Below are 12,546 nucleotides of genomic sequence, written 5' to 3'. Positions count from 1 at the left end.
TCTAGAATATTGTGTTCTGATTTGGTCACCACATCTAAAGAACCGGACATCACTGTCATACAGAGGATTCAGCGTGGAGCTACTATAGATTGATTCCGGACTAGCAAGACGAAGCTATGAGGAGTAGCTGAAAGAGTATGACTTTGTATGTTTAAGATATTGAAGGGTAGAGACAAAATAAGTGCAGAAGAGATTTTCAGCGGAAAAGACAATGATAGGACTAGAGGCCATAGCCTGAAAGTAAAGAAGAAGAAAGTTAAGACAGTAGTAAGGTTGGGGGCTTTCAGTCTTGATGAGAGAGTAGTTGATGCATGGAATGGTCTACCTAGAAAGGTAGTGGCACCAGAAAGAGCAGATAGGTTTAAATTGGAATTAGATAGGTAACTCGATGCATTGGAGATAGAGGTGTGTTGTGCTATTGGCAGGACCTGTAGGTAACATGCGTGGATGGGTGGGTGATCGTGTCTGGGCAGGCATGATGGGCCAAATTGCCTCCTCCTGCAATAAATTCCTTGTATATCCCTGTTTATCCTTGTATAATATTGTATATCCTTGTGACATTTAGATAGAAAGGAAACAAATGAAAACTTGTGGCCAAATCGACCTTTCACCAAAGCCATCTCACACGATTCATAATCAATGATTTTTTTTTTTGTATACAGAATCGAGGCTCGTCTAAGAGCTAACACATTGAACATGAAAACATGCACAGACACATAAAACATACAATGAAGGGAGCGGGAGACAAGAGAAGGAGAGAGAGGGAACCACACAAACACAACAACAGTAGAGAACAGGGACGTCGGTAGATCTGTGGAAGGGGGAGGGGGCTGGGGGGAGGGCGGGGTAGACGGTATAAAGCAAATGAACACTACTATGAATTTCTCTACTAGGAATTTCAGGAAAGAAGTTGGGGATTGAAAGAGGCAGATTTGGGTAGTTTTATCAGGGGTAGAAAAGATCAAGTATTGGATGGGGGAAAGACAAGAGATGGTGGTGAACAGCAGTTTTAAAGACCTGGAGGGAGGAGAGGGATTGAAGAGAGTGTGGGAGTTTGTTCCAGGTGTGGGAAAAAGAGGAATGAAGGAGTGAAGGTGAGCAGAGAGTCTTGATTTTGGCAGTTTCACCATAAGAGGGTTGCTGGCAGATCTTGTGCATCCTGCAGGAATATTTGGGGGACATAGCACGGACAGAGCAGGGGGAGCAAGGCCGGAAAGGAGTCGGAAGAAGACAGAAAGACCACCGACCTGCATGCGGTGTGAGAGAGAAAGGCACTCAGAATCACCTTCATCGTGGGAGATTCCAATAATTCTGAATGCTTTGGTTTCAACCGCGTGAAGCCGAGCTAAAAGATTAGCACTCTTATTAACAAACCTTTGCAACAAACCAGACATTATTTCCAATCACCTCATCTGTCTTGTGTTTACATTTATTGCCCAATTACTATGGATCAAAACCACCATGATGTCATCCTGCCACTATCAAAATGACGTCACCAATTTTGTCGTTTTCATGAAAGTGAGTGAGGACTTATTTACACTCCAAGAATCATACACATTGCACAATGGCAGGAGGTAATTAATGACAAAATGAGTCGCCTTTTCAGCCCGTGTTGTGCCTGTCTTGTTAGTAAGTATGCAATGAATCATACAAATATGTCTAATGTGCATCCGTGGGCAAATGTTACGTGATATTACAAGCAAACCTGTTCGGAGATCTTTATTCGACAACGATTAATGTAGTGTAGCCAGACTATGTAGCCACATATTACGAGCTGAAAAATGTTTTCATTCTCCGAAGTCATCCAAAAAATAAGGTTCACAAAAGATTCAATGACCAAGAACACTTGCAGAATTTACCTAAAATAGGTTGGACTAACTATCCAGCATTTTTTTTTTTTTTTTTTTTTTTTGTATACTGAATCGAGGCTCGTGAAAGAGCTAACATTTATTTCACAAACAAATCAACCAGACAAACAAAATATACAAAAAGAGGGAGCGGAAGACAAGATGGGGAGAGAAGGGGAAGCACACAACCACAACATTTGAGAGCAGGGAGAAGTGTGGGAGGGAGAGGGCTTGGGGGCAGGAGGCGTGGGAAGGGGGGGGGGGGGTGGGAGAAGTATAAAACACAAGGGGACCGAAATTAGCGGGGGTAGAAAAGATCAAGGTTTTGGATGGGGGAGGATAAGAGATGGTGGTGAACAGCTGTTTTAAAGACCTGGAGGGTGGAGTGGGATTGGTGGCAGTAATATGGGAGGTGGCATGGTGGTAGTAATATGATATTTCGCCTTTATTCCCAAATAAAAGCAACATGCTCTCGCTCCCCTCATTCTTGCTGCACTCGTGATATTTGGTGGCATTTCACAGAGAACTGCAGCATACTTGCTTCCAAGATGATCGTGGCTGTGGATAGGTCTTCATGCAATGGTCTAGTACTCTAGTATACGGTAGTACACCCCAGTGATGCTCTGATATTCAGAGACTTTGGTGGACAAAAAAGTCCATCCTCATGTTCCTCAAACCAATCGTTCACTACATAAGCCCAAAGTAAGATCAATTACATCATAGTTCTAAAGACGAGCATCTTCATATTGAAACAAGCAGCATTAAAGTGTGATCCTGATTCGTCACGATTCTTAGATACTTCTAGGGCATGGAAATGAAGGCACCACCAACTAGCCTAAGCTTCTCAGCAGGTAATGCTCAAGTGCAACATTTTATTATCTGGGACTTTTTCTTTATCTGGACATCAAACGTCACGTGTCAATTATAGAGGGAGGGGACATCATGTGACCACAATATTCAGATGCTGAAACCTAAAGTTGTTTCATCATTGCTTTGTGTGAATCAACGGAGGCGCAAAGCCCTTTCTCTTCATATGGGATTTTTCTCTGGATGCAACTTTAACACGGACTGAAAATTTGCTTCTCGACTTCTACTGGACGTAATCGGCTGCAAATTTCAGAAATAAATGCTTTGTACGTCGAGGTAATATGTTCCAAAGTTCAGCAATGTCTGTTTCCGCATTCTTGAGTTTTATTAAGAATACTCACGAATTCACATTGGTGTCTGTCCGTCTATCCATCCGTCCGTCCAAAATGTGTTGGCGCTCAACTTGATTAAAGGGGCACCAATTTGATTCATACAGCTGCATGAAGAAGTAAATGTATTTTATTTGCCAGATCACGAGATCACGGCGAGGTCACGTCTTTTCGAAGCTGCTCCATGTGCTCACGCTCTCGAAGCTAAGTGATCTTTCACAATCGTGTTTTTGTCGAGACTGTATCTATCTTTCGGTGTGTGTACCTATAGCGTATCTTTTGGAAAATTTTCGGTGCTAATTTTTCGTACATGTATACACAATCGTCGGTTAATGGTATCGAGTATTCTGCGGCCTTGTACTCGTAGGTTTAGACTACCATACCGTCTCCGACCTTGTGGTTTTGTTTTTCTCTCAGCGATTCGTCGAATGCGCTGAAATTATTTTCGTTCTCTGTTTCGTCCCAGTCGTTCACCCCGTACCTCCTTGTTTAATATCTCTACTCACAAAAAAAAACAAAAAAAACCCCCAAAAAATATTTCCTTCCCAGGTCTTATTCGTTTATTTGTTGTTCTTTTTGTTCGTTCGTTCTTCGTTCGCGATCACGCGGTTAGAAATGTATAATCTCTCCCCTGAACAACTATTTTCTCTCATATATTATAACACCTTTTCTTCTTTTCCTACAAAAGGATGCTTTCGTCTTGCTCACCAAATCTATTCATTCCAAAAAATATATATAATACCATCTCTGACAGTTCCTCCTTTCTACATTCCCTAAACTATCCAGAACTCCACCCCTCCTTCAGTGTCCTCAAACGTATTTTTGACTCGAAGGTCTCAAACTCATTTTGCAAAAAATGTTCGTTTCCCATGAATCGTACACTTTTCAAAATCCAATCTCACCCCTCCCCTCCAAATCCTCCCCATCACCCATCCCTTTCAAATCTCCCCCCTTGCCCCTTCCCTCCCCTCCCTCCTAAACTCCCCCCACACCCCTCCCCTCCGAGACTCTCCCTCGTTCCTCCCCTCCTAGACTCCCCTCTCACCCCTCCTCCTCAAAGCATCCTCCCTGCTTCTTCCCCCTTCCAACTTTCACCTTCATCTCCCCAAACCTTCTGCCTCGCTCTTCCCCCTCCTCAAATAACACCTCACTGTGCCTCACCCAATCTCCATTAAACCTTTTGTCCGCCCCATTCTTCCCTTTCTCCAAGCTATTCTGAAATCTCTGAAATCTCTGACACACCTTCAACAGCTCTCCCTACCTCTTCCTCCTCTTCCACATCTTACCCGACCCCTCCCCCCCCCCCCTGTTCTGGACCCAATGCTCCCCCTTCCTCTTCATTAACGGTATGGACCTCAAACATCCGGGGCCTTCGCTCAAACTTGACTGACCTCTCCATACAGGTTGCTTCTGACAAACCAGATGTGATCTGCTTAACATAAACTTTCCTCCTTCATGATGTCTCTGATGCCTTGGTATCTCTCCCAGGTTACTCCCTCCTCCGGTATGATAGACCTGAGCCTCATCCTGGAGGTGGGGTTGCTATCTTTATAAAAAACTCTCCTCCTCACTCGCCCTCCACTGCCCTCTCTCCACTTCACTCCCCAGGAATACCTTTGGCTACGGCTTCCCCTTCGCTCCCACCTTTTGTTCATATGTGTGTTGTACAGTCCACCAAACAGCGATGACTCCATCTACATCTCACTGTCTGATAATATGGACCAACTTCTATCTACCCATCCCAACTCTCTCTTCCTCATATGTGGTGATTTCAATTGTCACCATGCCAGTTGGCTGGGTGTGGGTACCTCTCTCACCAGCCATGGCTCTTCAGCAAAGGACTTCTGTGACTCACTGGGACTGACACAATCTGTCAATTTCCCGACCCGGATCTCAGTCAACGGAGCATCTTCTCTTCTGTATTTGGTTATGACAAACTTCCCTGAAAATGTTTGCTGCTCTTCTTCTGCTCCAATCGGCTCATCTGATCATGTGCTTGTCAAAGTGGACATCTCTCTGACCATTCTCAGAGAGCCTCCTCAGCGTCGACAAGTCTGGCATTTCACTCAGGCCAACTGGCACGGTCTTCAAGCAGCCATCAATCATCTGGACTGGTCTCCCATCTCTACCGCCTCTGACATCAACTCATCCTGGGAATTCTTTCAAAGTAAATTGCTCTCTCTCATGCACAGATTTATCCCATCTCGTCTTCAGTTGTCATACCCTTCCTCTCGTCCATGGTACACGGAATCTTGTGGTGAGGCTGTTGCCCTGAAACAACTTGCTTTCGTCTCCTGGAAAGCAAATCCAACGGAAGGAAATTTCATTTCCTTTCACAAAGCCCGAAACAAGTGTGTGTCCACCCTCAGGAGAGCCAGGAAACAATATCTCACCATTCTCAAGACCGAACTCTCTTATCTGTCTCCTTCTTCCAAATCCTGGTGGCATCTGGTCAAATCTGTTTCTGGTGTTTGTTCCCCCTCCATCCCCTCCCTCACCTCAAACGGCTTAACGGCTGACTCCGCACGTGAAAAAGCTGAATGCCTCAACTCTGTGTTTGCCTCTAAATCTTGTGTCCCAAACCCATCCATCTCTGTACCCACCGTATCCAGTCGTACCCAGCTGCTCCTGGACTCTGTGTCTTTTCCTCCTGACAAGGTGGAAAAGTTTCTGTCAACCCTCGACTCTGATTCTGCAACTGGTCCTGACGGCATCAGCCCACGGGTCCTAAAATCATGTTCTTCTGCTCTTTCACTCCATCTTTCTGTTCTCTTCACCCTCTCTTTTGCTCAAGGTCATCTGCCATCTGCTTGGAAATCAGCCAACATCACCGCTTTGCACAAAAAAGGTGCAAAAACAGATCCCAGCAACTACAGACCAATCAGCCTTCTCCCAATTATCAGCAAAGTCATGGATTCCATCATTGCTTCAGATATTAAATCTTTCCTCTTCTCCAATGGCTTGATCTCTGATCATCAATTTAGTTTCAGACCTGGTCACTCTACTCTGGACATGCTGCTTCTTCTTTCTCAACAATGGATGGAGGTCCTCAACGCCAAACAGGAAATTAGAGCTGTCTCCCTTGACATTTCACGTGCCTTCGATACGGTCTGGCACCCTGCTCTGCTCACCAAACTCTCCTCCTTTGGTATCCATGGAAATCTCCACGCATGGCTGGCGGACTTCCTCTCTGGTCGTAGTCAACGTGTGGCCCTGAATGGGTTTCTCTCATCTCCTCTTCCTGTTCAGGCTGGAGTTCTCCAAGGTAGTGTTCTGGGCCCTGTGCTTTTTCTGGTCTTCATCAATGATCTCTCTGACTCTCTGGAAAATCCTCTCTATCTCTTTGCTGACGACTCTACTCTCTGTCGCTCCATTCCTCATCCCTCAGATCGGCAGTCTGCAGCCTCCTCACTCTCTGCAGACCTGGACAAAATCACAGACTGGTCAAACAAGTGGAACATGTCTTTCAATCCTGACAAATCTCACACTCTTACAATGTCTCTCTGAAAGGACCGACTGGACAACCCTCCCATCTACTTTCTCAACAATCCTCTCCAAGAAGTTCTGTCGCTCAAGCTTTTGGGTCTCACTATCTGCCATGATCTTTCTTGGGAAAACCACATTTCCAAGCTGGCCTCCAAAGCCAGTCGCCGACTGGGCATCCTCCGTCGTGCGAAGTCCTTCCTTGGCACACCTGAGCTCCTCACCACATACAAGGCTTTCATCCGCAACTCTATGGAATACTGCTCTCCCCTCTGGTCTGGTGCTCCTGCCTCACACCTTGCTCGGCTTCACGCTGTTGAGGCCAAAGCTTTCAGAATCATTGGAATCTCCTGCAATGTAGTGAACACCGAGGGCCTTTCACTCACTCACCGCAGGCAGGTTGGTGGTCTTTCTGTCTTCTACCGACTCCTCTCCAGCCTTGCTCCCCTAGCTCTCTCTGTGCTCTGTCCCCCCAATATTCCTGCAGGTCGCACAAGATCTGCCAGCAACACTCTTATGGTGAAATTGCCAAATTAAAGACTCTCTGCTCACCTTCACTGTTTCATTCCTCTTTTCTCCCGCCTCTGGAACAAACTCCCCCACTCCCTTCAATCCCACTCCTCCCTCCAGGTCTTTAAAACAGCTGTTCACCACCATCTCTTATCTTCCCCCATCGAAAACCTTGATCTTTTCTACCCCCGGTAATTCACCCCAGAGTCCTTGCAGTGTTCATATGTTTTATTCCTCTCCCACCTCCCCCCAAGTCCTCCCGATGTCCCTGCTCTCAAATGTTGTGTTTGTGTCCTTCCCCCTCTTCCCCCTCTCTTTTGTGTCCTCCCCCCTCTCTCCCCATCTTGTCTGCCGCTCCCCTTGTTTTTTGTGTTTTGTGTGTCAGTTTGTCTTTTTGTGTGATTAATGTTAGCTCTTTCACGAGCCTCGATCTTGTATACAAAAAAAAAAAAAAAAAAAAAAAAGATGTAGGGCGCCCCTTTATATGAACTTTTCTGGAGCATTACTTGGTTCCTCCTAAGAACACAAGGGTAGTCCAGCAAGCACATGAGATTTTTTGAATGTCCCTGCTTTTCTATTTTTTTCTTTTTTTTTTTTGTATACTGAATCGAGGCTCGTGAAAGAGCTAACATTTACTTCACAAACAAATCAATCAGACAAACAAAATATATGAAAAGAGGGAGCGGAAGACAAGATGGGGAGAGAAGGGGAAGTACACAGACACAACATTTGAGAGCAGGGAGATGTGTGGGAGGGAGAGGGCTTGGGGGGGAGGAGGCGTGGGAAGGGGGGGGGGGGGATTGCTTGGCATTTTCTACAAGCTATGGAATATCTCTTCTTTTCTATACTTTGCCACATGGCACATCCCATATAAAGGGGTCTTTACTAAGCCCCTGGTGTTTTTGCCAAGAATGACATGGGACATGGGCAGCCGTGTGTTGGGGTAGACTGATCTAACACATAATATTGTTACAAATTTTAATCAAGAGAGCATACAGATTTTTTTAAAGTGGATAAAGACAGAAAACCAAAATAAATTTCCATTCTACCATACTATATATACCCTGACCCATTCCATGCATTTTTTGATTGTTTTTTTTTAAATGAAAGCAATACATACCATTTGTAACGTCATAACAAGGCTCAAAAGTTCTTTGTCAACGGGCGTTTGATCAGATGTTGTTTACTGTACACGGGGGAGGCAGGTCATAAGCTAATTGACAGGATGAAATAACACAACGAGGCAGTCAGGCTAGAACAGCCACAGCATTATCTGCTTGCATTCCAAGTGGAAAAAATAGGTGAATTTTAATTTGAAGACAGCAACTAATATTCTCCATAATTAATAGATATATGTGGGAGAATTACATGGCCAGATCAAACCCAAGTTCTCTGGTGAACCGTACCAGTGCTTTGTCATCTGAGCTATTTGAGTGACACCCACTGAACACTAATTCTCCCACAGAAATGCCACTCTCTTTCCACCGCTGCTTCCGGTGCACTCGCTGCCAACCATAGGAACAATGACGGCATGTCCATGAAAGGGTCTCCCCCACGTGGGGGGGGGGGGGGGGGGGGGGAGGGAAATCCATGTCTGCTATTATTCAGACACCACAGTGGTGTGGTGTCTCTGACTTTATCCTGAATAAAGTTCTGCCTCTTTCTGTGATTACATTGAGACCACAAGTCCTGCAATGTATGCATCTTCAATCCCTAAAGGAGGCCTTGCTTCTCAAATTAAACTGAACCCTTGTCCTAAGGGATGAGATCTCGTCTCGCCGGAGATAAACTCTGAGCCTTGAGCAGAAGTTGAATTTTCCGCATGCATTGGAAATAAGGTTAATTTTTAATTTCTGTGCCAAGATTTTGGTGCACTTATTCTCCCGAGAAGAAGTTTTCACACAGGATGCAACACAGAAATTTATGTTCGCAACCCAAATGACCACTCCAAAAAAAAGAGAAATACAGGCTTTAAATCATAAATTGGATGGATAGACAATAAATCAATGGCAGAAAAGATAATCTGGCTAGTGCAATATACAACAACAACAACAACATGCATTTTAAGGCAATTTTCCCTGCTAGAGCGGGGGTTAGCCTTGCGGTCCCCATGACAATCTTCTCCATTTTGCCCTATTTTCTGCATCTCTCCTTGTTAACCCCCTTGCCCGCATTTCTTCTTCCACCATCTTTAGCCAAGTCTTTCTCGGTCTTCCCCGTCCTCTACTTCCTTCTACATTAACTTCCATCACTCTTCTCAACCAGTCACTTTCATCCTTCCTCAATACATGACCAAACCATCTCAACCTGTTCCTCTTCACAGCATCAATCACAGGCAATATTCCCATCATCTTTCGCAATTCATCATTTGTCCTCCTCTCTCTCAACGATACTCCGCACATCCATCGAACCATTCGCATTTCCACCCTTTCCAGCCTTCGTTGCTGCTCTACGTTCATTACCCATGTCTCGCTCCCATAAATCATAACACTTCTCACACATGCAGCATACACCTTTCCCTTCAGCTTCAGCGACACTCTCCTCCTCATCAGCACGCCACTCAGTTCCCGAAACTTCTTCCATTGGCTAGTGCAATATGCTAAAACAAATACGGACTCGCTTATTAGTCCCCTGCCGGTGCACACCGGAGGGGACTATAGGTTTGCACGCCGTCCGTCAGTCCGTCAGTCCGTCAGTCCGTCAGTCCGTCTGTCCGTCAGTCCGTCAGTCCGTCAGTCCGTCACGCAAAGAACAGCTTTCCGGACTTTTTTTTCCCTAAACTCTTAATGCTAATGATTTCAAACTTGGCACATGGTTTCCTCATGATAAGTTACAGATCGAGTTCGAACTTTACGACGTTCCGATCATTTTTGACAAAGTTATGGCACTTTGAACTTTGGTAATTCTGATAATTCTGATGATCCTTAACTCAGTGCCATTTTAAGTTTTAATCTCCTTTAAAAACCAATTTCTCTGCAATAAATAGGACCGATTGAGATCAAAATTTCACCATAGGAGGGACTCGGTCTGTAGAATATTTTAATTGTAATTATGACGTCACAGGTCACGTGGTTCGGGCGCCATATTGTTTTTCGTGAAAACACGAAAACCCCTTTTTCTCTGCAACGGCTGAACAGATCGAGGTCAAACTTTGCAGGCAGAATCGCATACCCATGACGAATAAAAAAGTGAGCGAGCATGACGTCATGTGTCACATGGTTTCAGAGTTATGACGTTTTTAAGCATGAACCTTTAAAACCGAGCCCCTCCCTCATTTTTTATCCATTCGAGGGGAAACTTCACAGAACTGTTCAGCATGTCAGTCTACTAAAATGACTTTTTGGAATTTGCGATAGGGCACGTGGTTTGGCAGATATCGTTAATTAAAAGAAAATATATATATATTTAAATGGATATCTCTTGAATCGTTAGTACCTCAGACCGTGAGTTGGTAATTATATAATTCACACAGTGCAATACGTGCAGGCTGCTCCACGGAGCGACCTTGCGGGCTTATCAACGAGGCGAGGCGTGACACACATGTGTCTCAGCATACCTCAGATCAAGTTTGAAAACCAGCATCAACCGTGCATAAATTTGCATATTCGATCATTTTTGACAAAGTGATGGCACTTTGAACTTTGGTAGGGGACATGTATTGCAGCGCAATACTCAGAATGCTTGTTTACTCTAATTATTACAGACACCAGCCACATGTACAGGAGAGCTACGAGACAATGTAAATGGTAAGATCCAGAAGAAGGAAATGGAGGAGGTTAGGCCTTACCTTTGCCTCAGGCACCATGGACTGGACATTATCTGGAGTGGCGGCAAGGTCTTTTCCACTCGCGTTGTGTCAGAGGGGGGTCCTGACTTCCTCAGACTCCAGATATTATCAATCCAAATGCCCCAGCTGAATTATTAGGCTGATCGACCCAGTCTATTGAAGCAATCGTGTTGCCCTGAATTCTGACTTGTGTCGTCTGCCGCCGATTCAAGTCTGAAAGTCTGAATGCGGCACGAGTCTGTCAGTATTTTTCTAGCCTCTGGCACATGATGTCACTGCAACTCCCCATTGGGTTAAACGGTTCCACTTGGTTGCTGGGTCACAAGTGCCTTTGCATCACATGCCAGCATGTCAAGCACTAATTGGGGTAAATAGGAGATGACTATTCTAACATTGATTTGGACATATCTGCATAAGTAATTAATTAATCCAATTACTCCTCAGGCATTATCTATATTAATGCCACAATCAGTAAATATGGAACTTCTTTCTTCAGTTGCAGTCTGAAACAGAACTGCTCACTGATAATAGCAGTGTTGGCATCTCATTTTTTGGGCTAAGTGTACTATACTTGGGTAAGTATATATATACTTGGGCTAAGTCTCGTGATAGAGCTGACATACAAACACACACACACACACACACACACACACACACACACACACACACAAACACACACACACACACACGGACATACTGACGAGACAAACACTTAACAGCCAATGAGCTTGGGGGACGTGCCATCACCACCATCACTTCCCAGGATGCTCTGGGTACCAGCGACGTCATAACAATTGTGCCGCTTTTCTCCCTGTACTCAGCAGGGAATTTCCTCAAGAGGGATTTCCTCCTCCCCATGGATGCCAACCGATGGGGATTGTCTGTGTTCTATCCTTTTCAAGCAAGGAAGCAGCACGTACCATTTTTAAAGTCTTGGTATGACTTGAACCGGTCCAAACCGGATGGGTGATATTTAGGGGACACCATCTCCTTACTGGATGGCCGTTGGCTCCCTACGGGAGCTCATCCACCCTTTGTCAGGTGTTGTTTTTGGTCCTGGCAGGGTGTCACACTGTCACAGTCACCCTCCCCACTAGCAAAGCCAGTGAGGGTTGTCGGTTTAGTCGCCGACATCCCGACCATGCGGCATGTAGCACTGGGTTACATGTTACCAGTGGCAGTCCCAAAAGACTCTCTGCTCCTACCAGTAGTATTGTCCACCTTTTTTGACACACAGGCCACTAATTTCCACTTCTTATAGTATAAAGTTCCTTCCCCCCAAAGATATCTCAACTCCCCCCCCGCCCCCAACACCCCCAATTCTTATTTTTAACACCTTGGGATATCCCTGAGCATGCCCCAGTTTTCTCATGCACACTCCTCCCACATACCCCCAATGGAATCAAGTCATTTTGATAGATTTATTACGATTATTCAAAGGTTAAGCAATTGGTTTGCTCTGTCTGTCTCAGTCTATTTCTATGATCGTGGAAATGCTTAATTTCAATTGAATTTTACATTTTGAACATTTTACAACACAAATCGGAACATCATTTGGAAAAAGGAACCTATAGTTGAGCAGAACTTTGGCTCTGAATTTGGCAAATTATATGGCTCTCGTCCCGAGCACACATGTTCGCTCGTGGTAAAGTTATTGCTACAGTCTGTCAGTCTGGCAATTAAAAAAACCTCAGTCTCTGGGTACTAGCGTCATTCTCTTCTC

The sequence above is a fragment of the Myxine glutinosa genome, chromosome 4 (genome assembly GCF_964187855.1).
Source record: "Myxine glutinosa chromosome 4, kmMyxGlut1.1, whole genome shotgun sequence".
Lineage (NCBI taxonomy): Eukaryota > Metazoa > Chordata > Myxini > Myxiniformes > Myxinidae > Myxine > Myxine glutinosa.
This window is presented reverse-complemented; position numbering follows the sequence as displayed.